We start from the raw sequence: 26,835 nt of genomic DNA on the forward strand, positions 1-26,835 counted from the left end.
ACCCCCGTGCATGTTTATTTTCACACTCAAAGAATTTGCAGTACTTGTTCTCATTTATGATGAACAGTGAACCAGTTGACTACTGTTTACATTACAAGAAGAAAGGTTTAAGGTATAGATGCAAATTTATATGTGATCATAACCAAAAGGCTTTAATTGTTCAAGTTCTGATTATCGAATCGCCTACCATAAGACCCGATTGGATCAGATCTGGGGTTAATTTTATCTCATTAGTATTTAGCATTTCCTGTAGCATATTACAAAGTTCTTCTGTGTTCAAGATTGAAGTTCAGCTCTTGATATTAACACTTTTGATATTCTTTTCAAATTTGGTCACACAATACATGTTTGATAGTCAGGTCTTCTCTGATCACCACTGTGAAAAGCATCAATTGAAATTGCTTCGATCTCCTGCAATTAACTTTGAGGAAAAGAAACATCTGAAAGTAACGGAAGTTTCAAAAATGCTGTGTTTCAAATGAGCTGATAGTTAGTTGTCCAGGTGATTCATGAACATTATGTGCCAGTGATTGAACACTTCATAAAAGATGCTGAAAATCATTGATAGAAGAAAAAAAAGTCTAAAGTTTTGGTTGGGCAGTGGGAGGAATTTTTAAAAGTTCTGATTTACATCAGGGAAAAATTCGATTTCTAGGACCTTAATATGCTGAGGATTAATGACCATTGCATTAATTTCCTAATCTCTAAATATTTCCCTGGGAGGAATGTAATGCACCGAACAAAATATGTGTGTGTGGGTGGAGGTGAGGGATTGGAAAGTTGGTGAGCTGAAGTTTTTATTCTTCATAACAAGCAGATGGCTAATGAAGTTCACAGAAATCTTATGCTTTTTTTACCCTGGCCTATCAGCGACTTGGCAGAGGTGAATCTATAAGTGTCTTTGAAGTACAGCGGTGCTTCACTGATCAAGTAATCTAGGTTCATTCTTGATCTTTGGTGCTGTCTGTATGTTCTCCCTGCACAGCTTGAGTTTTTCTTCAGTTTCCTCCCACATTCCAAAGACTTCTTGGCAAGTTAATTGCTACAGTAAATTACCCTTAAACTGTGTGATGGCAGGAGAATCAGGGTGAGCTGATGGGCTTGTATGTAAGAGAGAGAGGGAGTAGATTATAGAGAAATGAAAGGGGAATGAGCCTGATAAGATAGCTCCGAGAATCAGCATAGAATCAAAGAACTAAATGGTCTCCTATATTGAAAAAATATGAAAAAAACTCATTGGAGATCTGTATATCCAACTCTACAACCAAACAAAGATTGGTGACATAAATAATGTAGGCAGGACCAAAATATTGACATAAAGTTATGAGAATTCAAATGGTGGCCACTCAGCCCAAGAGATCTGAACAGGCTCCTGGATATGAAACTGTTTGAGTCCCATTTTCCCTCTCTCTCTAAATCCCTGCAACAACCTCTCAGGTTATCAACTTCTCTTTCAGCAACAAACAATCTGCTGCAGCAATTTAGCAGGTTGAAGAGCATCAGTTTGACGCAAGGTTTTGATTCAAAACCCTACATCAAGCCCTTCCTCCCACTGCTCAGCCCCTGAGATCCCCAGCATATCTTACGTAGCCCCAGTTTCCAGCATCTGTTGTCTCATGTCTTTATTGTACAACTCCCCTTTGCCAGTGTTTGCCACTAATTTAACTGGTGTTAAGATATAATTTACAGTGGCTATTTAACTTGCTAGGATGTCTTGGTCATTTTGGAGGAAAATAGAGAACTGGACCAAACCCACGTAGTTTCAGGAAGAACATGCAAACTGCAAACAGATTGCATCAGAAGGCAGGATCAAACCTGGCTGGTGCTGATGCCTCACAGATCCAGGGATCTGGGTTAAAAGAGATGGATGTGTTTCAAGAGTGTGGAGCCAAGGCAGGATCATAGAATCAAGTTGTTGTTCAGCAATGATCTTATTGAAGGAATGAATTGCCATGTCCATTCTGATTTCTCAGCATATTTTCTCTCTACTTTCTTACCCCACCTGTATTGTTATATAATTGTAAAATGTTCAACTTTTAAACAAAAAAAAATCACCCTCAACAAACCAAATTTTCTAGTCTTCCAAACAATTACATTGAACATTATTGGCAGTTGTAAAATACAGATGTTCTGCTAATAAAGCTGTTAATTAATTGTCAAAGTAGGACTATTATAATTTTTGCTTTCAATTTAATGCTAACTCAGTCAGAAGTACTTCTCTTTCCGCCAAGTGAATACAAACAGAATCAAATAACTTGGATCAGCTCTACACACCAGATATGTGTTGCTTGATGTTTTCAGGTAAATCCAATCTGGCTTCCAATGTTGATGAAAGCCAGAAAATAATTTAGGAAATGCACAGAGCAGACAACATGTCAAGGAGAAGTAGTGCAGCTTTTCATAAAAGAAACTCTTAAAGGAGGGTTGAAGCTGTAAGGTACATGTTCCGTGCTGTATCTTTGTGAAATATCTAATTGCTAGTAAAATTTTTCTGGAAAAAAAAACAACAGAGTGCAGGAAATAATCAGAAGGTCAGGTAGCAGGAATGTAAAGAGAAATAGATTTAACATTTCAGGCTGAAGACTGTAAGACAAAAGCTCTTCATCGTAAACCCTTAACTCTGTTTTGCTTTCCGCTGATTCTGCAAGACCTGTTGAGGATTTCCTGCACATTTTCTGACTATTTCGGATTCCAGTTTAGTCCATTAATATTGAATATGTATTTAGTGAACTTATCATTTGAGATTATATGAGGGAAATCTTCAAAATATTCAGTAGAGACAGGGAAGAATAAGTGTTTCAATTTTCGATGGTTTACCTGATGGAATATCATAAATATTGCGTTTCCACGGATGCTGCCCGACCTGCTGAATTCCTCCAGCATGTTGTGAGTGTTGCTTTGACCCCAGCATCTGCAGAGTATTTTGTGTTCATAAATATTGCAATATTGATAGCATCATCTGTGATTCAGATATTTTACATCAAAACCAGACTTACTCTAACAAATAGTTTTGTGAAATTTTGTTCTATTGGGGGAAAATACTCACCAAAAATTACTTATTCTATGGTATGTTGTGGTGATGATAAATCTATTATAAAGATTTTGCTTGGTTTCAAGGCCGAAGTCAACTGTTACATCAATGTAATAACAGGCAAATTCAATAGCATGAATGAGGACTTCTGTACTAATGAGATGGAAAAACCATTCATTGTTTTCTTTGGAGTACAAGATGTAAGCCTGATTCATAAGGGAGATATTGAATATTATGTAGGGCTTGAGAGTAAACCAGACACTATTGGCAGGAGGAATGAAAAACGTAAACTTTGGTTGAAGATAACTGGTAGAGGAGCCAGGTGGAAGATCATGAAATATTTCTACATGACACTGATGTCTTCAAAAGAGTGATGCAAATAGATTCTGTGATAAATTTCAAAAAAGGAATTAATTGAATATAAAAAAGAAGTGGGTGTAGAATTTCAGGCTGTGATGCCTGTCTGCTCTTCAATAAGATCATGGACCAACTATTACATTGATTCATTTCCCTGTACTAATTTCACCTTTCAGTTGCCTTAACATTAAAAAAAAATCTATTGATCTCTGCTTTGAATATACTCAAGGAATGAGCATCCACGGCCTCCTATGTAGATAATTCCATCAATTCAGCAGCCCGTGGCTCTATATAATCAATATGACATCACTCTTCTACTCAATTTCTCTTACAGTCATAGATTTATACAGCATAGAACTAGCCTTTTGGCCCAACTTGCCCTTGCCAGCCAAGGTGCCCATCTCAACTAGCCCCTTTTGCCTGCATTTGGACCACATTTCTTGAAATCTTCCCTATTTATGTACCTGTTTAACTGTCATTTAAACATAGCAATTGTATCTACTTCTGCCTCTTCCACTGTCACCTTGATCCACATACTTAGCAGTCTCTGTATGAAACAGTTGTCCCAAAGGTCCTCTTTGAATCTCCCCCCTCTCATTTTAAACCCAGTATACCTTACACTTAAAAAAAACACGGTAACCATTCTAGTGAACGCAGCAGGCCATGCAGCATCTCTAGGAAGAGGTAGAGTCGACGTTTCGGGCCGAGACCCTTTGTCAGGACTAACTGAAAGAAGAGCTAGTAAGAGATTTGAAAGTGGGAGGGGGGAGGGCGAAGATCCGAAATGATAGGAGAAGACAGGAGGGGGAGGGATGGAGCCAAGAGCTGGACAGGTGATTGGCAAAGGGGATATGAGAGGATCGTGGGACAGGAGACCCAGAGAGAAAGAAAGGGGGAGGGGGGGAGCCCACAGGATGGGCAAGGGGTATGGTGAGAGGAGCAGAGAGAGAAAAAGGAGAGAGAGAAAAAGAATGTGTGTATATAAATAAATAATGGATGGGGTACGAGGGGGAGGTGGGGCATTAACGGAAATTAGAGAAGTCAATGTTTATGCCATCAGGTTGGAGGCTACCCAGTCGGAATATAAGGTGTTGTTCCTCCAACCGGAGTGTGGCTTCATCTTTACAGTAGGGGAGGCCATGGATAGACATATCAGAAAGGGAATGGGACGTAGAATTAAAATGTGTGGTCACTGGGAGATCCTGCTTTCTCTAGCAGACAGAGCGTAGGTATTCAGCGAAATGATCTCCCACTCTGCATTGGGAATGCGGCCCCTGATGTGGCCTTCTATATATCGCCAATATATTCTATACATTCTTTTTCTCTCTCTCCTTTTTTTCCCTCTGTCCCTCTCACTATACCCCTTGCTCATCCTCTGGGCTTCACCCCTCCCCCTTTTCTTTCTCCCTGGGCCTCCTGTCCCATGATCCTCTCATATCCCTTTTGCCAATCAACTGTCCAGCTCTTGGCTCCATCCCTCCCCCTCCTGTCTTCTCCTATCGTTTTGGATCCCCCCCTCCCCCTCCCACTTTCAAATCTCTTACTAGCTCTTCTTTCAGCTGGTCCTGACAAAGGGTCTTGGCCCGAAACGTCGACTGCACCTCTTCCTAGAGATACTGCCTGGCCTGCTGCATTCACCAGCAACTTTTATGTGTGTTGCTTGAAATTCTAGCATCTGCAGATTTCTTCGTGTTTACGGTAACCATCCTCCTTATTTATGCCTCTCACGAATTTATATCCCCCTATAAGATCACCCTTCAGACTCCAATGCTCCAGGAAAAAATGGAGCTTTTTCAGCTGAATGATACCCTTTGTATAGCTGGGTGACCAGAACCGCAAACAATACTGCATGTGCAGTCTCACCAATATCTTAAAATAAAGCCTGACTTACATTGAATTCCTAACTGGTCTCTGAGCCAGCATGTTGAGTTTCAGTAGTTTGTTACAAGGTCGCTCATATCAGCATCTTTTAATCTCTTACCATTGAAAAGATGCTCTACCTTTCAGTTCCTCTTGCGCAATTGGATTGTCTCATATGCTTTCAGATTATTTTCCATCTGCTAAGATCTTCCACATTCAGTTATCTTGTCTCTAATTCTGCATCATCCTCATAGCCCAGGCTGTCATTCAGCTTTGTATATTATCTGCAAATCTGGACACGTTCAAGTCATTGATACAGACTGTGAAGAGTATCAGCACCCCACTGGTTACAGTACCCCAAGCCAAAAATGACCCCTTTGTTCTTTCTTCTTATTTCTGTTACTTAACCTTTTCTTGATCCATACATCAGTGTATTACCTCCAATTTCATGAGGTCAAATTTTGTTTAAAATTTCTTCTAAACCACCTTATCAACGATCTACTGAAATTGTAAATATACCATTTCTGATGGTTTGTCTTTACCTATTATGCTAATTACAACTTCAGAAACTTAAACAATTTGTCAAACAAAATTTCCCCTTTCAGAAATCCATGTTTGCTCTATATGTTGTAAGCGCCCTGTTACTTCTTCTTTAATAATAGAGATTCCAGCATACTCTCTATTATTGATGGATCTATAAGTCCCAGTTTAATTCTTCCTCCTTTCTGATACAGAGAGGTTGCATTTGCTTCCTTTGAATGTATGCAGATCTTTTACTATTTACAGAATTTTGGAGAATGAAAACTATTGTGTACACTTTTTTCATGGTCACTTCTTTCAAAACTAAAGTTGTGGTTAATTGGGTTTTGGGGGGTAAGGGGTTTATCAACTTTCAAGACCATATAATTTTCACATAATAACTTCCACTAATGCTAATTTCTTTAAGCTCCTAGACCTGTAATCGTTCACAATTATTTGTTAAGTTTTTGCATCCATTTCTATAAAGGAAAATGTGAAATATATGTTTAATTCCTTACTCTTGAGTATTTCCCCCCATGTCAGTCTTTAATTGATCCATCATAACTTCTACTTATTTTCTCCTCATTTTTCTATAGAGTTCTGCAATCTGTTTCTATGATTCTGCCGAGCCTACTTTCATACTCTACTTTCTCTTTCCTTATGAATGCCTTGTTCCTCCTTTGCTAAATTCTGCATTAAGTCCGTTGTTAAGTTCTCTTGGTAACCAAGGCTGGACAACTTTTCCTGTATTCTTTCCTTAAAGGCATATACTGTAAATTACCTGTAACCTAAATATCAATTCTTTAAAAGATTACCACTGTTATACACTTAAATGCTGTTTTCCAATTTAACCATATTCAGACTTAAGACCCCAATCTTAGTTTGAATTAACTTTCAACTTGTATACAGAGCCATCACAAGAATGCAGCATCCATCATCAAGGGCCCCTACTGTCCAGGCCATGCTCTCTTCCCTTGCTGCCATCAGGAAGAAGGTACTGGAGCCTGAGTTTCCATACCACCAAGTTCAAGAGTAGTTCTTACCCTTCAACCATCAGGCTCCTGAACCAGCGTGGGCATCTTCTCTCACCACAACACTGAACTGATCATTGAACGCAACCTTTGGACTTACTTTGAAGTGCTCTACAACTCATGTTCTAAGGTTTGCTTGTTTGTCTGTTTATTGTTATTACTTGTTTCGTTTTGTATTTGCAAAATTTGCCTCTTTGTAGTTTTTAATTAATTCTATTGTACTTCTTTGTTGTATTGTGAATGCCCACAAAGAAATGAATTTCTAGGTTGTATTCAGTAACATATACGTACTTTGATAATAAATTTACTTTGAACTCTGAATTCTAACATGCAATGCTCCTTGGAAGTCCCTATGCTATTTTACAATTTATTAGTACTTTCTCTAAAAAATCTAAAACATCTTGTTCCTTCAAGAAACTGATATGCAAAAGCATCCCTTTTACTCTCCTACTCTCCACCTACTCACTGTTAATGTGTTTTGCCAGATCTGTATGAAGATAAACTCTTCTTTGGTTAATGAAATACCATTGTGACATGCTTATGCTCTACCCTAGATTAGCATTTCTGCTTGGAGATCCATATGCAATTCCAATCAAAATTCTCTGCCATTTGCCGTTCCTTAACTCAAAAAAAATATAAATTCTTTTACATTAAGGTGCTTCTCCTCTTTTATCCCATTTTATATTATCAAGACTATTTAGCCGAGGTGCCTCGATTAAAAGCACAAGTACTGCAGAATATTTAACCTCAAATCGTGCCCATGAGAGGCCAAATGAAATGTGTTTTCCACAGAGATGGCTAATGACATGGACATTTTGGCCTCCCACTAGTTTTACTTTTTTTAATCCTACAATTACTGTGTTGATGAAAAAGCAATTGTCATCAAAAATATATTCAGCCAAGAACTGATGAAGCATCACAGAGCTCACACTGATAGACAAATTTACCACTTATAGTCTTAACTATTGAACTTGCAGATATTTAAACAAAAGGCTGTAATACACATTTCAATGGGAGATTAACATGCTGAGGCACTCAGAAATAGTTTTTGAATGTGTAAGAATGTACGTAAATTCTCTTTGACAAGATAAGGACAAAATTGATGAGAAGGACAAAATGCTGTGACTAAACTGTCAGTTCATTAGAGACTCGATAAACAACTTCCTGAGAACAACCTGCAACGGGAAAACTGACTGAAACTGGAGTGTGATAATGAAAAGTTAGGCGAAGAGTTCTTAATGGAATAAAGAACTGAATGAGATTTCAAGTCTATGAATAATTTAGTTGGAATAGAAAAGCTAATATGTAAGAACGATAAATTCATTTCTTCAGCATCAAATATTTAGATGTTGTGCTCTAAGGAGACTTCACTTATTATGTGCTCTTTTACACTGCAAATAAAATTCTTCCTTTTCTAATAACTTTTGGCAACCTTTTAAATCAGATTGTTAATTATCAAAGATACACTGTCAAATATCAGCATAAAGAGTACTGAGAATAGATTGTATTTTAGACACCTGTACCAAATTTAGGAGAACTAAAAAATATACTTCTAGAATTATAAAGCTTTCATCTTGGTTTCTTGACTTTTAGGTAAGACTGAATATAACATTGCCCCAGATAATGGGAATTTGATTTTAAGGCATTATCTGTTTCCAAACATTTTAATTTGCAATATCAGAGTGTATTGTGATAAAGTAAAATGGAAATTTGCTGTCTCACGAAACCTTTTTGGACTGACCTATGTAATTTACAGTTTAAGTTAACATAACAGCTTCAAGTTTAAAAATGATAACAATTTGCACATTAAGAAAGAAGTTCAAAGTACAAAGTTCAATGTAAATTTATTATCAACGAATGTATATGTTATCATATACTACCTTGAGATTTATTCTCTTACAGGCAATTACAGGAAAAAAGAAACATAATGTTGTACAGGAACGGGTGAACCCAAATGCAGGACACTGACATGGAGGTAGAGTAATCTAAAGAGTGTTTATTAACGGTTGCAGAGAAGGCCGGGGAGCGAGCGAGGCTGAGTAGAACGACAAACAGGAGAATGAACAGAAAGGCAGGCGGCAGGCAATCCCTATCTTGATGTGGAGTGTTGCTGGAGCTGAACGGCAAACAGGAGAATGAACGGAAAGGCAGGCAGCAGGCGATGCTTCTCTTGACACAGAGAGACAGAGTTAACACAGGCAAACCACAGTACTGAAACAAAAATTAGAATACACAATCCTAAGCGGCCGGGAAAGTGAATTACCACACTGGCTGAATCAACACTCTGGCCCTGAGTGGATGCAAAGCCGGGGTATTTATGCTGCAGGTTTAGATGAGACTCAGGTGCCGCAATCAAGGAGCCCGGGAGAACATGGGAAAAGGGAAATTAGGAGAATATGAGGAATTAACGGTCGGGACCATGACACATAATAGAATTTATGGAAAAACTATACATGAGCAGACAAAGATTGACAAGCTACCAATGTTCAAAAGAAGACAAGCTCTGTAAATACAAAAAATAATATTGAGAACTTTGCATGTGATGGACTGATGAAAGTGTATCCATCACTTTCTGTAGTCTTTTCCGTTCCTGGGCATTGGTGTTTCCATACCAGGTCATGATGCAACCAGTTAGGATATCCTCCATTGTGCATCTATAGAAGTTTGTCAATGTTTCTGGTGACCTGCCAAATCTATGCCAACTTCTTAGGAGATAGAGGTGCTCTCATGCCTTCTTTGTGATGTCACTTATGTGTCATATCCTCTGATATGTTAATACCAAGGAATTTAAAGCTACTGACCCTCTCCAGCTCTGATACCTTAATAGGGCTGGCTCATGGACCTCCAGTTTCTTCTGCCTGTACACGATACTCAGCTTTTTGGTCTTACTGGCGTTAAGTGAGATTGTTGTTGCGATGTCACTCAGCCAGGTTTTCAAAGAACGCATTCCAGTGAACATTCTAGCGCAAACTTCCTTGGTATACAGCAATGACTTGCATAACATTCCTTTAAAAAATGACATTGAGCAATATCTTGGCCATTCCCTCCTAAATTTTCACTCTTTTGAATTTAATATTGCAGGTAGCTGTTGTAAAATGCCCAGAAGCCCATTCAACATTTTGTTCTATTCTAAATGTTATCTAAAATTTCATGCTCAATTTGCACCAGTAAAAGCAAGAACAAGATGGAACTTCCCATTTAACATTCTGGTGTGTAATTTCCTTAATAGGCAATACTCCTATTACCCTTTTAAAGGGACAATCAAGCATCTCATACTGTAATTAAGTCAGAGGGAGGTTTCCTGGATCCACTCATTTATGATTCCATTGGTATATCCAATCAGCCAGCTCCCCCTGGATTCCATGGGATCTAACCTTCCAGAGCAGCCTACCATGTAGAACCTTAGCAAAGGCCTTACCGAAACTCATATAAACTATGCCTATCACCCTGTGTCACTTCATCAAAAAAATCAATCAAGTTCATAAAACACGAACTCCATGCACAAAGCCACGCTGACAACCTCAAATCAAACCTTGTATTTCCAGATGTACGTATATCTTAGCCTTCCAGTAAGTTATCAATCACAGATATTGGACTTGGTAGCCTCTGGTTCCTAGATTTCTGTTTTCTGTACTTCTTAAATAAAGACATAACATTTGCTACCCTTCAATCTACATGGCTAACAATAGTGAAAATACCTCAGCCAAAGTTCCTGCAGTTCCTTCTCTAGCCTCCTGCAGTTTTCTGGGATATACATGGTCAAGCCCTGGAGATTTATCCACCTTACACCTTTTAAGACATCCTGTACCTCTTTTACTGTAATGTGGACTATCCCCAAGACTACTCCATTTATTTTTCCTTGTTCCAAAGTCTTCATATCTCTTTTCACTGTAAAATCAGAGGTAAAATATTCATCAAGAACATTGCCCATCTCCTGCAGCCCCATACAAATATGTCCCCTTTGGTCTTTTAGAGGACATATTCTCTCTCTTGTTATTTCATACAAGGGGTATATAGAGGATGTGGTTAGGGTTGTATGGGGTGACCAAGGAGGGGTAGCATCTCTGGTGAAGGGGCTTGGTATGACCATTCTGGGGCAGTTCACTCAACTTCGGTCCTCACCAGACACTCTGCTCTCACTTGTGGCTCCAAATAGCTGTTTGCATGTGATAGCGGCCACACCCTAGTACACTGCTTCAACAGGCATGCTAAACCAAGTGAGGGTAGCTGGTAATATCATACCCTGGTGAGATAGAGACACACCTGTCGCAGCGTGGAAAATCAGCTACGGCAGACTGGGTGTATGAGGTCTACAGTGAGATCCAATGGCCAAGATGGCAGTACTGCAATGCTCAAAGAAGAGCAAAGGGCATGCCAAGGTACGGAAGACATCAAGGTCATCCACTGAAGTCAAGACCCCAGTTTGTTACACTTGTGAGGCTGGACCCAGTCTTCCTGTACAACAGCTTTTCCACTTTAAAAACTCTCCTGACCAGGTTTCCTGTGGTCGTCAAACATGATGGACAACCGCCATACATGTGGATTGATACTCTGAGAAGCTTTAAACAATAGAGCAAAATTTTTGTAAAGTAGCTTACTATTTGCAATCACAAGCCAGTTATGCTCCAAACCTATTCTTCTTTATGTCCCCAGCAAAAAGAAGGTCCAACTTGATCAGAAATGTCATCCTGATCATAAATTCCACTAAAATGCTGTCAGGACCATTTAACCCACATCCCATGCAGAAGCATTTATCAAAGCAGAAGTTCCAAAACTATTTAATGGTGCTTTTAATTTTTAATTCTTATTAAATTATTTAAAAAGTTAAAAAATTTTAAAGATACAGCACTAGAATAAACAATTAGGCACATTTAAATTAAAAGGTGTAACTGACTTGAAATTGCCTTTCATCTATTCTGTTGTCCCTTTCCATTGAAATGTGTGGAGTGATTGAACCTGCAGAAGGGGTAACCTTGTGTGGCTTCAGTAAAAACATTTCCTGGTCAAATTCTTGTAAAATAGTGGAAGTTGAAGTTCCATTGTTGATCTCATGAGAAGGCATGTCAGGCAGATTTTGCCTTGTTTGCAGTAGTCAGATAGAAATGTCGAAAACCTACAGCACAATACGGGCCCTTACAGCAAAATACAAAGCTGTGCCGAACATGTCCCTACCTTAGAACTACGTAGGCTTTAGCCCTCTATTTTTCTAAGCGCCACGTACCTATCCAGGTGTCTCTTAAAAGACCCTATCATTTCCGCCTCCACCGCCGCCCCCGGCAGCCCATTCCACGCACTCACCACTCTCTGCATAAAAAACTTACCCCTGACATCTCCTCTGTACCTACTCTCAAGCACCTTAAAACTATGCCCTCTCATGTTAGCAATTTCAGCCCTGGGAAAAAGCCTTTGACTAGCCACACGATCAATGCCTCTTATTATCTTATACACCTCTATCAGGTCACCTCTCATCCTTCGTTGGCCAAGGAGAAAAGGGCAAGTTCACTCAACCTATTCTCATGAGCCATGCTCCCCAATCCAGGCAACATGCTTGTCAATCTCCTCTGCACCCTTTCTATGGTTTCCACATCCTTCCTGTAGTGAGGCAACCAGAACTGAGCACAGTACTCCAAGTGGGGTCTGACCAGGGTCCTATATAGCTGCAACATTACCTCTCCGCTCTTAAACAGATTCTAGACTTGTGAACATTGTTTTTTGGAATTGTGGATTAAAGTTTGTCAGCTGTAAAAAGCTGGGATATGGCTGTCAGTTCCTTCTGCTCTGTCTGCTGCACTGAGTATAGGGTCAGGCCAGACCCAGGAAAATGGCAGCTTTGAGCCGCCAGCTATTGCTTTGACTATATGCAAATGGCTCCTGTGTAGTGAGGAAAGGTGGATTGCAAAAAAAGTCACAGAAAATGACAGGGAAATACAAAGGAAATATTTTACAGCTATAGAAATTGGGAGAAGTCTTTCTTGATTAAAACAAAAATATTTAAAGTTTTCCCTGTTGCTGCATATTAAGTAATTAGAAAAAAGCAAGGATATGCATCCCCTTCACAATAACTCAGGAAAGTTCCATGAAAAATCACTTCCACATAGAGTTATCACATCTATTTAGTAAGTACTGTTAGACTCAGTGGTTTATAATCCTACTCTTCCAACCTAAATATATCAAACAAAGTTAAACTCTCACAACATTCGTTCTTGAATTATTTAACTATTTTAATACACCACAAAGACCCACCTAAATTACAATTTTGCAGAAACATTGAAATGCAATGTTATGCCACCTCTACAACAGATTGGTGCAGGCCATCAGTGCTGAGTATTACACGACACACTCTCTCACACAGTCAATGTCTACCTTACCTTCACATGGATTCATTCTCTCCCACAAGCACTGACTCTCCTTTACACACACTAATTCTTCTTCCTTAACACCTACCCTCTCTCTCATACATGTGTCTCTCTGTCTCTCTCTGTCTCTCTGTCTCTCTCTCTCTTACCTCCTCATACTTAGCCCTTGAAGAGGACCCCACTCCGAACCATCAGGCCTCTGTCTCCTGCACCATCACTAATCTCATCAAATCTAGAAATCTCCCATCCACAGCCACAAACTTCATAGTTCCCTTACCCTACTCGGCTCACTTCTATGTATAACCCAAGATCCACAAACCTGACTGTCCATTGTCTCTGCCTGCTCATGCCCCACTGAACTTGTGTCCATATTTGACTCCATTCTATCTACCTTGGTTCAGTGCCTTCCCACGGGCATCTGTGACACTTCACATGCTCTCAATGTCCTTAGCAGCTATCAATTCCCTGGCCCTAACCACCTCATTTTCACCATGGATAGCCAGTCCCTATATACTTCTATTCTCTATCAAGAAGGCCTGAAAGGTCTCTGCTTCCTTCTCAACAAAAGACCCAACGAGCTCCCCTCCGCCCACCACCCTCCTCTGTCTCGCAGAACTGGTCCTTGCCCTCAACAATTTCTCCTTTGGTTCCTCCCACTTTCTCCAGACTTGGGGTAGCCATGGGCACCTGCATGGGCCCCAGCTATGCCTGCCTTTTTCTTGGCTATGTGAAACAGTCCATGTTCCAAGCCTTCCCTGGTAATGCTTCTCAACTCTTCACCCACCTGGCTTCACCAATCACCTAGCCTGAACTCTTTCTCCTTTCCCCTCCTTTTTATTAGAGTGACTTCCTTCTACTTTCCAGTACTGATGAAGGGGCCCAGCCCAAAACATCATCTGCTTATTCATTTTTGGTAGCTGTTTCCTGACCTGCTGTGTTCCTCCAGCTTTTTGTGCATGTTTCTCTGGATTTCCAACATCTGCAGAATCTCTTGTGTTTGCTAATCTTGTGGGTTTAATATTTCAGTAGAATTTGAGTAATATTGTAAATATATTGTTTGATTAAGCATTCTTTGTTGGTTTAAATAATTCATTAAGGTTATATGTACAAAATACGTGAATGGCATATGTCATCACTCTGCTGTGTCATAAGTGGATGCCTCACTGAAAGTAAAAATGAAGCACATAAGTTTTCCCAGTCTCCCATTGTTTTCTTCCATTTAGTTTTATGTTTTGAAGTTACAAAACATAACCGTGGTGATAAGGAAGTTTTAAACAAACCTGAGACGACTACTACATGTTGAAGCGCAGTAAAACATTCGAGTTAAAAATAAAGCGCAGCACATGGTTTCTTCAGTAAATTACTTAGTCGAATTTTAAAAAGCTAAAAAACAGACAAATACACATGTTCATAAACAGCAAAAACTGGTAGCGAATCATAATTTTAAAAAAGTAAAAATGGCTGACTGCATTGAAATGAGAGACGCATTCAATTGTTGAAGAGGTAACTGCATATTGTTTACTGAGAGGATTGAGCAGTATTTTAAAGCAAATGGAATAGTCAGTGAGCAGCCAGTGCCAATTTTGCTAAGTGCATACAGTTTTCTTCGAAGTTTCATTGCTCCAACCAAACCAGCCGAAATGAACTTTGCTGATATCATGAAAATGCTGGAGCAGTTAGAACCAAAACCATTGTTGATTGCAGATCATGTTTGGCTTCATAATCAAAAGGAGGGGTAGGCCATTTCAGCGTATTTGGCTGAATTGAAGAGGTCTGAGCGTTGGCAGTTCAATGACAGGCTTAATGATGCACTGAGAGATCATTTAGTTGGTGGAATCTTACAGGAAAGCATTCAAAAACTGCTCCTAACTGAAGCACAACTTGTATTTAAAAGAACAGTTGAAATACTGTAGCTGTATCAATGGAAACAGCAGATAGAGGCACAGTTGAGTTGCGTCAGGAATGAAGGTGAGGTTGAACAAAATTGCAATGACTGAACAGAAATCGGTCTGGCCAAAGAAATTATGTTACTGTTGTGGCAGGGGCTCACATACACCAGACCAATGCAGATTTAAAAGTGCAACTTGCAGAAAATGCAACAAAGTAGAACACATACAAAGAGTGTGTCGGGCAGACAAAAATCAACAGACTGCTCAGGGAAGAGAAAAAGATAAAAAGTTAAGTTATAGTTTCAAAAGAACACTAATCTGCATGCTGTTGATGAAAAATCTGACAATGAAGACAATGTTACGAGATTTAACATGTGAAAACTAACAAGAGACAAGCAATATGGTCTGCACCAGAAGTGAACAGCAAACTAATTGAAATGGAATTGGACACTGGCTTGGCTGTTTCAGTCATTCCACAAAATGTGTTTCAACAACATTTCAAAGATACTGAAATAAAGCCTGCAGATATCCAACTAAGAACTTATATACTGGAGAAAAGGTAAATCCTGTGGGAATGACAATCAAATAACAACAAGCCACATTGGGCTTGTATGTGGTTAAAAACAGGAGGTCCAGAATTTTGAGTCCATGACTGGCTGTGACAACGACCGCTTGATTGGCAATCCATCCACCATTTGCATGCCACATCCCTTGCAATAAAGTTATCTGAAAGCAAATTAAGAAAGGAACTGAATGATGCCACAGCAGTGATCAAGGATGACATTGGAAAACACAAACATATTGAAGATAAAATAGTGTTAAATGAAAATGCCCCACTGAAGTATTGCAATGCCCATCCAGTTCCTTTTACCAAACATGATAAAGTAGCCAGTGACCTAGATTATATGGAGGCTGAAAGAACTCTTTCCAAGTTTGAGTGGAGCCCATAGGCATTGCCAGTGGTCTCGGTAGACAAGTAGAATGGGTCTGTCAGACTCTGTTGTGATTTTAAAGGGAACATAAAATAAGTGCTGAAAATAGATCAATACCCTCTGCCCAAGTTAGGAGATACCTTTGCAAAACCTTTCAGAAGGAAAACACTACAGCAAAGTAGACTAAGCTGAGGCCTACCTACAGATGGAGATGGAAGAAAAGTCCAAGGTGTTTCTTACCATGAACACCCACAAAGGACTTTATCACTATAATAGGCTTAGGTTTGGGGTAGCATCTGCACCTGCACGCTGGCAGAAAGCGATGGACCAGGTGCTATAAAGCTGTCCAGCCACTCAGTGTTACCTGGATGATATAATTGTTACGAATAAGGATAACAAGGAACTTCTCCAAAATCTCAAGACAGTGTTAAAAAGATTAGAAGATTATGCACTCAGAGGACAACATGTGATAAGTGTGAATTCTTTAAACCAAGCATCAATTACTGTGGCCAAACCATTGACGCTCAAGTATTACACAAGTGCGCTGAGAAAATTCAAACAGTGGTGAATGATCCAATGCCAAAGGATGTGTCACAGTTGCAGTCCTTTTAGGGTTTGTCAATTACTGTAACGATTTCTGCCAAACCTGGCTACTCTGCTCCAGCCCTTGAACTCATTACTACAGATCGTGAAGAAATGGTAATGTACAGAGCAGTGTGAAGTGGCTTTCCAAAAGGCAACGTAAATAGTGACATCAGACACTGCACTTACACATTATGATCCACATCATCTAGTGAAGCTTGACTGTGATGCCTCACCTTATGGTATAGGTATTGTCATGTCACATGTGATAAGTGATAGGTACTGTCATGTCACATGTGATAAGTGATAGGTACTGTCATGTCACATGTGATAAGTGATAGGTACTGTCATGTCACATGTGATAAGTGATAGGAGTGAACACCCCATAGCTTTTGCATCACATTCTCTTACCGTTGCAGCGAAAAAGTACGCACAGATTGACAGAGGAGCCTTGAGTCTGGTTCGGGGTATAAAATAGTTCAACCAGAACTTGCATGGGAGAGAAGTTACGCTCATTACTGATCATCAACCATTAGTATCAATTTTCCATCCACAGAATGGTGATCCACCAACAGCACCAGCACAAATATGGAGATGAGCTCTGTTTCTTGGAGGACATAATTACAAAGTTGAATTCAATGGGACAACTAATCATGGAAATGCTGATAAGTTGTCACATTTACCCTTGGAAAAGGAAATACTTGAATAATTTACAAAATACTCCTCTTGACATATTCTCCCTAATGCAATTCGAAAGTCTCCCTATTACGATAGAGATGATCCAAAGGGAAGCTAGAAAGGACCCTACACTGTATGACATCTACATGACAACTCAAAATGGCGGGAATGTGCAGTAGAAGCAGGACTTCAGCTATTTTTACCAGTGCCGGAATGGACTTGCCCTTGCCCTTGTTGGAGGTTGCCTTATGTTGGGATTGAGAGTTTTTGTACCATCCAAGCTAATAGCTAAATTGTTGGAGGAATTACTTGTTGGTTATCTTGGCGTGGTCAAAATGAAAGCATTGGTTTAAAGTTTTTTTTCTGGTGGCTTAAGATAGATCAGCAGATCAGGCAGCTTACCATGCACTGTTTGGGATGCTAACACACCCAGAAGATACCAGGGAGCATCGACTCTCCATCCCTGGAGTGGCCTGCATTGCCCTGGCAGAGGATTCATGTAGATTTTGCTGGACCATTCATGGACATAACTCTCTTGGTAGTTTTGGATGCAGCTACAAAGTGGCCAGAAAGGTTTCCAATAGCCCCCACTACAGCCTCACACACTGCTGATATGAGGAGAAGCCTCTTCTCAAGGACTAGCGTTCCAGAACACTTAGTCAGTGACAATGTGCCACAGTGTGTTGAAGAGCAGTTTCAGTCATTCCTGAAAATGAATAGAGTAAGACATGTTATGTTATATCTGTATTGTACCACTCAGCTATAAATGGCTTGGCAGAAAGGTTGATCCAGAGTATAAAGACTGCACTGCATACAAGGTCATCAGACGCACTACATTAACACTGAATCAGAAGCTCATCAATTTTCTCCTTGTATATTGCAATGCAGCACACTCCACAACCAACAATTCACCAGCTAAGCCGTTGCTCGGTTGTCCTTTGTGTTCATGCTTGGCATTTACATGGATCAGTATGTGGTTATCCATTGCAGCTGCAACCACAGAAAGTAATATTTAAATGGTGTAGTAAGTCAAGCAGCATCTGTGGCGAGCAGAACAGTATGGTCTTTGAGGTGAATGACATTTCTCTTACAGTAAAAGATTGTTGGGATGAAATGTTAGCTTCCTGCTTTTGTTAAAGCCATTTCCTCTCTTGCCTAATTTTTGGGTGTGGCTTCAAGTATGGTGTGGATCTGCTGAACCAAATTAGGCATTTAATATTTCAGTAATATTTAAGTAATATTGCAAATATATTATTTGATTAAGCATTCTTTGTTTGTTTAAATATTTCATTATGGTTATATATACAAAGCACATGAAAGGCATACAGCATCACACAGCCACATCATAAATGCATGCTTTGCTTAAAGTAAAACGAAAGCACACAGTTCTCCTGGTCTCCCCTTGTTTTTCTTCCAATTATTTTTATGTTTTAGACTTAGAAAACATAATAATTATTATCCTTGCTTTCAGTGCCTGGTGTAGAAGAACACCAAAGACGTTTTGTCCTTGCCTCTCCTAGTATAATACCACTCAAATAATAAAAGCTTGGCATTTGCATGGATCAGTATGTGGTTATCCATTGCAGCTGCAACCACAGAAAGTAATATTTAAATGGTGTAGTAAGTCAAGCAGCATCTGTGGCGAGCAGAACAGTATGGTCTTTGAGGTCAATGGCATTTCTCTTACAGTAAAAGTTTGTTGGGGTGAAACGTTAGCTTCCTGCGTTTGTTAAAGCCATTTCCTCTCCTTGCCTAATTCTCAGGTGTGGCTTCAAGTATGGTGTGGATCTGCTGAACCAAATTAGATATTTTACAGCTTTAGTTTGTTGTTTACCTCAAGTGTCCTTTTTGGACCATTATTGTTCAGCAAAATTTTGTGTGAGTCTGCCCCGATCTCCTCACAGCCTCTGCTGCTTGAGAGAAACAACTGGAGTATGGCCATCCTCTCATCCTGACAGCTTCCTGTAAACCTCTTCTGCACACTTTCCAAAGTTTTGACATTCTTCTTTCATTGGGGTGACCAGAATTGAATGCAGTACTCTAGCTGTGGCCAAACTGGAGTTTTATAAGGCAGCAACATAACTTTCTCTTGAACTCCGTTCTTTGACGAATGAAGGCAAGTGTAGTATATATGATCTGTAAACAATATATGAATGTCTATCTGGTCGAATGGCAATTTAACTCTTTCTGATCTCATAGCATGTGGGGTCTGTTGAGTAAGTAATGTAAATCTGTCAGTGAGTAAGCACTGAGAATGTCTGTCAAGTAGTTTGATAGATCCTGTCGGAACTCGTATTATACATTAAAGAATTTTGTAAGCCCAAGGAATGTTTTGTGTCCAGACATTGGGGGACTAATGAATGAGGAGTGATCATTAAAATGTCTAATTTATCTATTGTCTGCTGAATGCTGTGTTAATGGACACATGTTGTAAGTTTGAATGAAGAAAAACAGACTGGTACTGTGTTAATGTAAGATCAAAGAGCCTTTCTGTCTCATGGTTACTCTGCATAAAAGCAGATTGCAGAATGGCAAGTATGATGTTGTTGACATCACTGAAGCATGGCTAAAAGAAGATTATAGCTTGGAGTTTAATGTCCAAGGATATACGTTGTATCTAAAAGACAAGCAGGAAGACAGAGGAGGCACATTGCTCTATTGGTAAAAAAAAATATCAAATCATTAGAAAAAGGTGACATAGGTTTAGAAGGTGTTGAATCGTAGTGGATAGAGCTAAAGAACTACAAGGGTAAAAAGAACCTGATGGGAGTTGGCTACAGATCCCCAAACAGTAGTATGGGTATGGCCCACAAATTACAACAGAAGATAGAAAATGTATGCCAAAAGGCAATGTTACAAAAGACATGGGGGATTTAAATATGCAGGAAGATTGGGGAAAATCAGGTTGGTGCTGGATTCCAAGAGGGGGAGTTTCTAAAATGCCTATGGGTTGGCTTTTTAAAGCAGCTCATGGTTGAGACCACGAGGGGATCTGCTGTTTTGGATTGGGTGTTGTGTAATGAACTGGAATTGATTAAAGACCTTAGGGAGTGGAACCTTTAGGGGCGATGAGCATAGTATGATCGAATTCATCCTGAATTTTGAGAAGGAGAAACTAAGGTCAGATGTATCAGTATTACACTGGAGTAAAGGGCATTACAGAGGTATGAGAGAGAAGATGCAAGAATTGATTGAAAAAGAATACTGGCAGGGATGACAGCAGAGCAGCAATGGCTGGCATTTCTGGATCAATTCAGAAGGCAAAGGATATAAAGAGGAAGATGTATTCTAAAGGAAAGATGATACAAGGGTGGCTAATAAGAGAAGTCAAAGCCAACATAAAAGCCAAATACAGGGCATATGATAGAACAAAAATTAGTGGGAATTTAGAGGATTGGGAAGCTTTCGAAAATCAACAGAATGCAACTAAAAATGTCATTAAGAAGGTAAAGATGAAATACGAAAGTAAACTAACCAATCATATTAAAGAAGATACCAAAAGTTTCTTCAGATGCAAAAAGTGTTAAAAAGAGCTGAGAGTGAATATTACACTGCTGAAAAATGATACTGGGGAGGTAGTAATGGGGGACAATGAAATGGCAGATGACTGAATAAGTATTTTGCATTGGTCTTCATGGTGGAAGACACCAGCAGTATAGTGGAAGTTCCAGGTGTGATGGGTTATGAAGTGTGTGAAGGTACCATAACTAGAGAGAAGATTCTTTGAAAACTAAGAAGTCGGAAGGACCAGACAGTGTACACCTCAGGTTTCTGAAAGGGGTGGCTGAAGAGATTGTGGAGGCATCAGTAATGACCTTTCAAGAATCACTAGATTTGGGAATGGTTCCAGAAGACTGCAGATGTCACTCCACTCTTCAAAAAGGGCGAGAAGCAGAAGAAAGGAAACTATAGGCCAATTAGTCTGACAGTGCTTGTGAAGGTGTTAGAGTCGATTATCAAGGATGAGATCTCAGGGTACTTGGAGACACGTGATAAAATAGGCTGTAAGAATGGTTTCCTCAAGGGAAAATCTTGCTTAGCAAATCTGTTGGAATTTTTTGAAAATATAACAAGCAGGATAGACAAAGGACAATTAGTTGATGTTGTGTACTTGGATTTTCAGAAGGCCTTTGACAAGGTTCCACATATGAGGCTGCGAAACAAGATTGTAATACAATCTTTCCATTGTACTACAGGAGAGAGTATCACATAGATAAAGCGGTTTCAGATTGACAGGAGGCAGATTGTGAATAAAGGAAGCCTTTTCTGGTTGACTGCCAGTGACTAGTAGTGTTCCACAGGGGTCTGTGTTGGGATTGATTCTTTTTGTGTTATATGTCAATGATTTGGATGATGGAATTGATGGTTTTGTTGCAACGTTTGCAGACAATATGAAAATAGGTGGAGGGGCAAGTAATTTTGAGGAAGTAGAGAGGCTACAGAAGGACTTGGACAGATTAGAAGAATGGGCAAGGAAATGACAGATGGAATACTGTGTTGGGAAGTGTATGATCAAGAAAGAAATGAATGGATTGATTAGTTTATAAATGGATATAAAATACAGAAAACTGAGGTACAAAGGAACTTGGGAGTCCTTGTGCAGGATTCCCAAAAGGTTAATTAGCAGATTTGTAGGTTGAGTCTGTGGTGAAGAAGGTAAATGTGATGTGAGCATTCATTTCAAGAGGACTAGAAAAATAAAAGCAAGGATGTAATGTTGAGACTTTATAAAGCAATGGTGAAGCCTCACTTGGAGTATTGTGAGCAGTTTTGAACAGCTTGTCATATGAGGAGCGTTTGATGGCTCTGGGCCTATCTTCACTAGAATTCAGCAGAATGAGGGCTGAACTTATTGAAACTTATTGAATGGTGAAAGGCCTTGATAGAGTGTATCTGTTGAGGATGTTTCCTATGGTGGGATGGTCTAACACCAGAGGACGCTGCCTCAGAATAGAGGGGCATCCTTTTGGAATGGAGATGAGGAGGAGTTTCTTTATCCAGAGAGTGGTTAATCGGTGGAATTCTTTGCCAGCTGTGGAGGTCAAGCCTTTATGTACTTTTAAGGCAGAGGTTGGGCTATTGTTAATCGGTCAGGGCATGAAGGTATATATGGAGAAGGCAGGAGATTGGACCTGAGAGGAAAATTAGATCAGCCAAGATGAACTGGCCTAATTCTGCTCCTTTCTCTTATGGTCTAAATCTATGTGACTTGCTATGTAGAATTTTCTGTAGTTTATTTGCTCTTTCTATTTTATGATAATAAATCAGACTTAATTTATGTTATTATGCTTGTACGCTTATTAGCACGTCTTCTGGACACTTGAATCAACCCAGTCCATTACAGCAAGCATGCCTTATGCCATCTACCTATTTATCCATTTTCCTGGAGCTACAAACTTGGACCCCAAGATCTCAACACTATTAAGGGTCTTGTCATTAACAGTGTGCTGCTCCTTTACATTTACATTTGCTTCCCCATATCTGCAACTGATCTATATCCCCCTCTACAATTTGCCAGTCTTCAACATTGTCCTCAACACCGCCAATCTTCATATCACCTGTAAACATACTAACCACCCATCTACATTTTCATTGTCTTTTTTAGGCATCCGTTAAGATGCATGAGACCATGGATTTGCGCCTTGGAAGGTTTCCAGGGTGCAGGCCTGGGCAAGGTTGTATGGAAGACCGGCAGTTGCCCATGCTGCAAGTCTCCCCTCTCCACGCCACCGATATTGTCCAAGGGAAGGACATTAGGACCCATACAGCTTGGCACCAGTGTCGTCGCAAAGCAATGTGTGGTTAAGTGCCTTGCTCAAGGATACAACACACTGCCTCAGCCAAGGCTCGAACTAGCGACCTTCAGATCACTAGATGAACACCTTAACCACTTGGCCACGTGCCAACACACTTAGATTTTCATCTAAGTCCTTTATATATATATTACAAGTAGTTGATATCTCAGTGTGGATCCCTACAGAACACCACTAGTCACAGACCTTCAGCCAGAATAAGTCCCATCAACTATTACCCTCTGTCTTCTTTTGGACAAACCAATTCTGAAACAAAACAGTCAATTCAGCAGAGATCTCATGATCTTAATTTTCAGGATGAGCCCAAGTTAGAAGTGTTTATGCTTGATGAGCTAAGATCAGGAAAACATGATGTGAAAGGATTGATTTATTGCATCGATAGATTAAATACTCTTTGTCTTTAATCCTGGGCCCATGTACATTTGCCATCTTATTTAAATTATTCAAAGTAGTTAAATCTAAATGGGAAATTTAGACTCATACAAACATTCAAATGTGTTCATAGTTCATTCTTCCCAGCTCCAACAAAATAACCGTTTTCTTGATTTCTTCCCCAGTGTAACTGATTTTAAGCAGAATATATTTGCTTACTGATGAAGAAATCAATTAAAATCACAGACTTAAAAGAAAGCTGCTTGAATAACTGTACTGTCTTAAGTGAAACATTATAACTCAAGAGCATAATGGTGGCAGGTAATGAGAAATTCAGTTGTGAAAAGTTACATTTCTTTTCAGTTCTGTTCTACTCAAAATTGATTTTTGTTTTCCAGTGTGAAATGCAATATCCACTGCTTCACATCTCCCAGAAAATTCAATTGGGTGCTCTTAGAGTGAGTCATGAATGTGACACTGCTTCAGGGACACGCAACATAACATCATTCCCTAACACAGCTGTGAGACATTAGAGGGAAATTTATTCCATGATGTCCTAGTGGTACCTGTTGATGAGAATGCTGGGACAATATGATCTTTAGCTCAATGCCTGATTGAGAGTACTGTTGGTGAAGTAAAGTATTTATCTACCTACTTACCCTCTCAGATTTGAACAACCCACCCACTTCAGCTCTAATCTCGAGCCCATTCACTCAACTCTGTGATCCCCAAAGGGAAGACCGTTCTCCTGGACAATCTCCCGTAAATAGTGCCAACTCCCTTCTGCCAAAGTACAAGTTCCTAATTAAAGGAGCAACCTTTGCCCATTCTGGCTGGCCTTTTGATCACTGAGCCCCATACATGTGTCACTGCAGCTCACCATAAAAGACACACGAGAAATTCTTGTCATTAAGCTTCAACATCCAGAGCTGGTGCAGCAGTAACAAGGTAAGGATAGCAACATATGCTCAGGGCTCCAAATGCACTGGTGTGATCTTTTCCGAGATCATGTTTGATCTCTTCAAACCTTTTGATTATCACTTCCTTTATTCTAATTTGCTTCTCTCCTGTTACATCCTAGTTCTGCTTTTTAATCTAACAGAGACTCTTACTTTGTTCAGACCATTACCCTATGCACTTAGGTCCAATACAGCTTACTAATCAGGGAAAAAAAATTTTGCACTCCTATTTTCTACTTCCAATCTCAATTGATTACTGACAAGTGAAATTCCACACACCCTCAAAGTTGAAAATAATTAATTTCCTTTTGGAACTACAGTTACAAACATCTGTAGACAATCTCTTGTCTGCATCAGTAGTGACCTCCACAAAAGTTTATACCAGAACTGTCCAAAGCAACCAATGTGTCGAGAATTCACTCTGTGATCCGATCGATTGATATTTGACCAGGCATTCAATGACCACTGTCTTTGTACACTAATGACTTCCCCGGAAATTATGTTAATTGTCGGAGCCATTCCCTCTCTTCAAGAATGGAATTGCTTTTGCAAACTTTCTTTCTAATAGCATCATTGTTTATACCTCACTAATTTTTATTTTACTTATTTAAGCTTTTGGGGGACAGAAGTTATTAAGGATCTGGAAATTCGTTTGTCAAAACAATTATTTTCTCTTCTACCTTTTCTTTATGTATTAAATCCATTATAATCTTAACCTTAGTTTAATTTTAGATTTCCTTGTTATTTTGTTCTTTTCCTCCATTATGAAAACTGATTAAAAGTATTTATTTTGCAAATCTGCCATTTTCCTTTTTATTTTACAAAACAATGATCATCTTCAAAATAATATACTGATATTAAAGGGCTTCCTCAGATTAAAGGGCTTCCTCAGATTAAAAGAAAGTTTTGTGAAAGTTCATTCTTTCCATATTTCCTGTTCACCATTTACTTTTACATCATTTGCCTTGCAAACTTCTTTTTCATATGTCCTTCTAGATCCGTTACTGTTGTACAAAGCTAAGTCGTTTTCTGTTGCTGTCCTAAAAGAGGGCGTTCTGATAGCTACAGGGAATAAAATAAATGTAGGGAGGAATATTTGTAGAGAATTACTATTCGGTTCCAGAAATGTTATCCAGTAGCAGTTAACAGGGAGCAGCAACTGGAATATTTTATTAACTTTAATACTAATTTCTATACTTTCTTTGCCTTCCCCAATCTTTCTCTCAGCAGATGAGCTGATGAAAATAGACACCATAAGATCAGTCATTTTGCTTACATTTTGTCCTACCTACTTTAACTTGCTTCTGCCCTTGTTCACCCCACCACTTATATTTACAATTTTCTTTTCTTCCTTTATCATTTATAGAGTTCTTCCACATGGGGATATCATTTTCTTCCCTTATGCTCTTCCCCCAGCCCTTTCTCCTGAAATCTATTAGGATTCCCTTGTGCACTCCTTCCATTCAACAGCCTCTGCCTTAATCAATATCCCATAGAAAGCATCCTATTTGGATACATCACAGATTGGTATTGCAACTGATGGGAGGAGGAGAAGATGGCGGCGCGACGCAGCGCACGCAGCCGCTCAGGAATGATATCTGTATTTGTTAAGTAGGGTACTGTGCACAATTCTGATTTGATGGAGACAGATGTGAGAGCACGGAGGAGCATCTGAAGAAATTTCTGAAATGCCCACTTCGCTGCCGCTGGTACTGTCCAGAGGAATAGGCCTTTGAGTCCTCGGCTTTGCTTGTTTTGGTGGACCGGACGAGGTCGAAGGCGCTCGGCAGAGGATGGCATTTGGGAGACTCCATCGGAGGGTCTGGTCAGAGGCTGGAAGTTTTCGGACAGACTCAGTCGTCTGTGGTCGGGTGCTTCCAATGCATCAGCAGTTGTCAGTTGTCGGTACCTGGAGGTTTATGGCAGGGGAGTTTCTCCCTTTTTGCTGCCTGCTATCAGCGACTATAGGAGTTGGTCAGGACTTGAGACTATTTTTTTAACCATGCCCATGGTCTGTTCTTTATCAAATTATGGTATTGTTTCGCACTGCTGTAACTATATGTTATAATTATGTGGTTTTGCCAATGTTAGTCTTTGGTTTGTACTGTTTTTGTGTGATATCACTCTGGAGGAACATTGTATAATTTCTTAATGCATGCATTTCTAAATGACAGTAAACAGGGACTGAGTGTCCTCATAATCTAAAAAAACTGCTCTGCCCGTGACCAGAAGAAACAGCAGAGGGTTGTGGACACAGCTCAGCACATCAAAGAAACCAACCTCCCTTCCATGGACTTCTCACTGCATCTGTAAAGCAGCCAGTATAATCAAAGACCCCATGCACCTTGACATTCTCTCTTCTCTCCTCTTCCATCAGGCAGAAGATACAAATGACTGATTAGATTAGATTAGACTCAACTTTATTGTCATTGTGCTGAGTATAGATACAAAGCCAA

This window comes from Mobula hypostoma, chromosome 1 (genome assembly GCF_963921235.1).
Source record: "Mobula hypostoma chromosome 1, sMobHyp1.1, whole genome shotgun sequence".
Lineage (NCBI taxonomy): Eukaryota > Metazoa > Chordata > Chondrichthyes > Myliobatiformes > Myliobatidae > Mobula > Mobula hypostoma.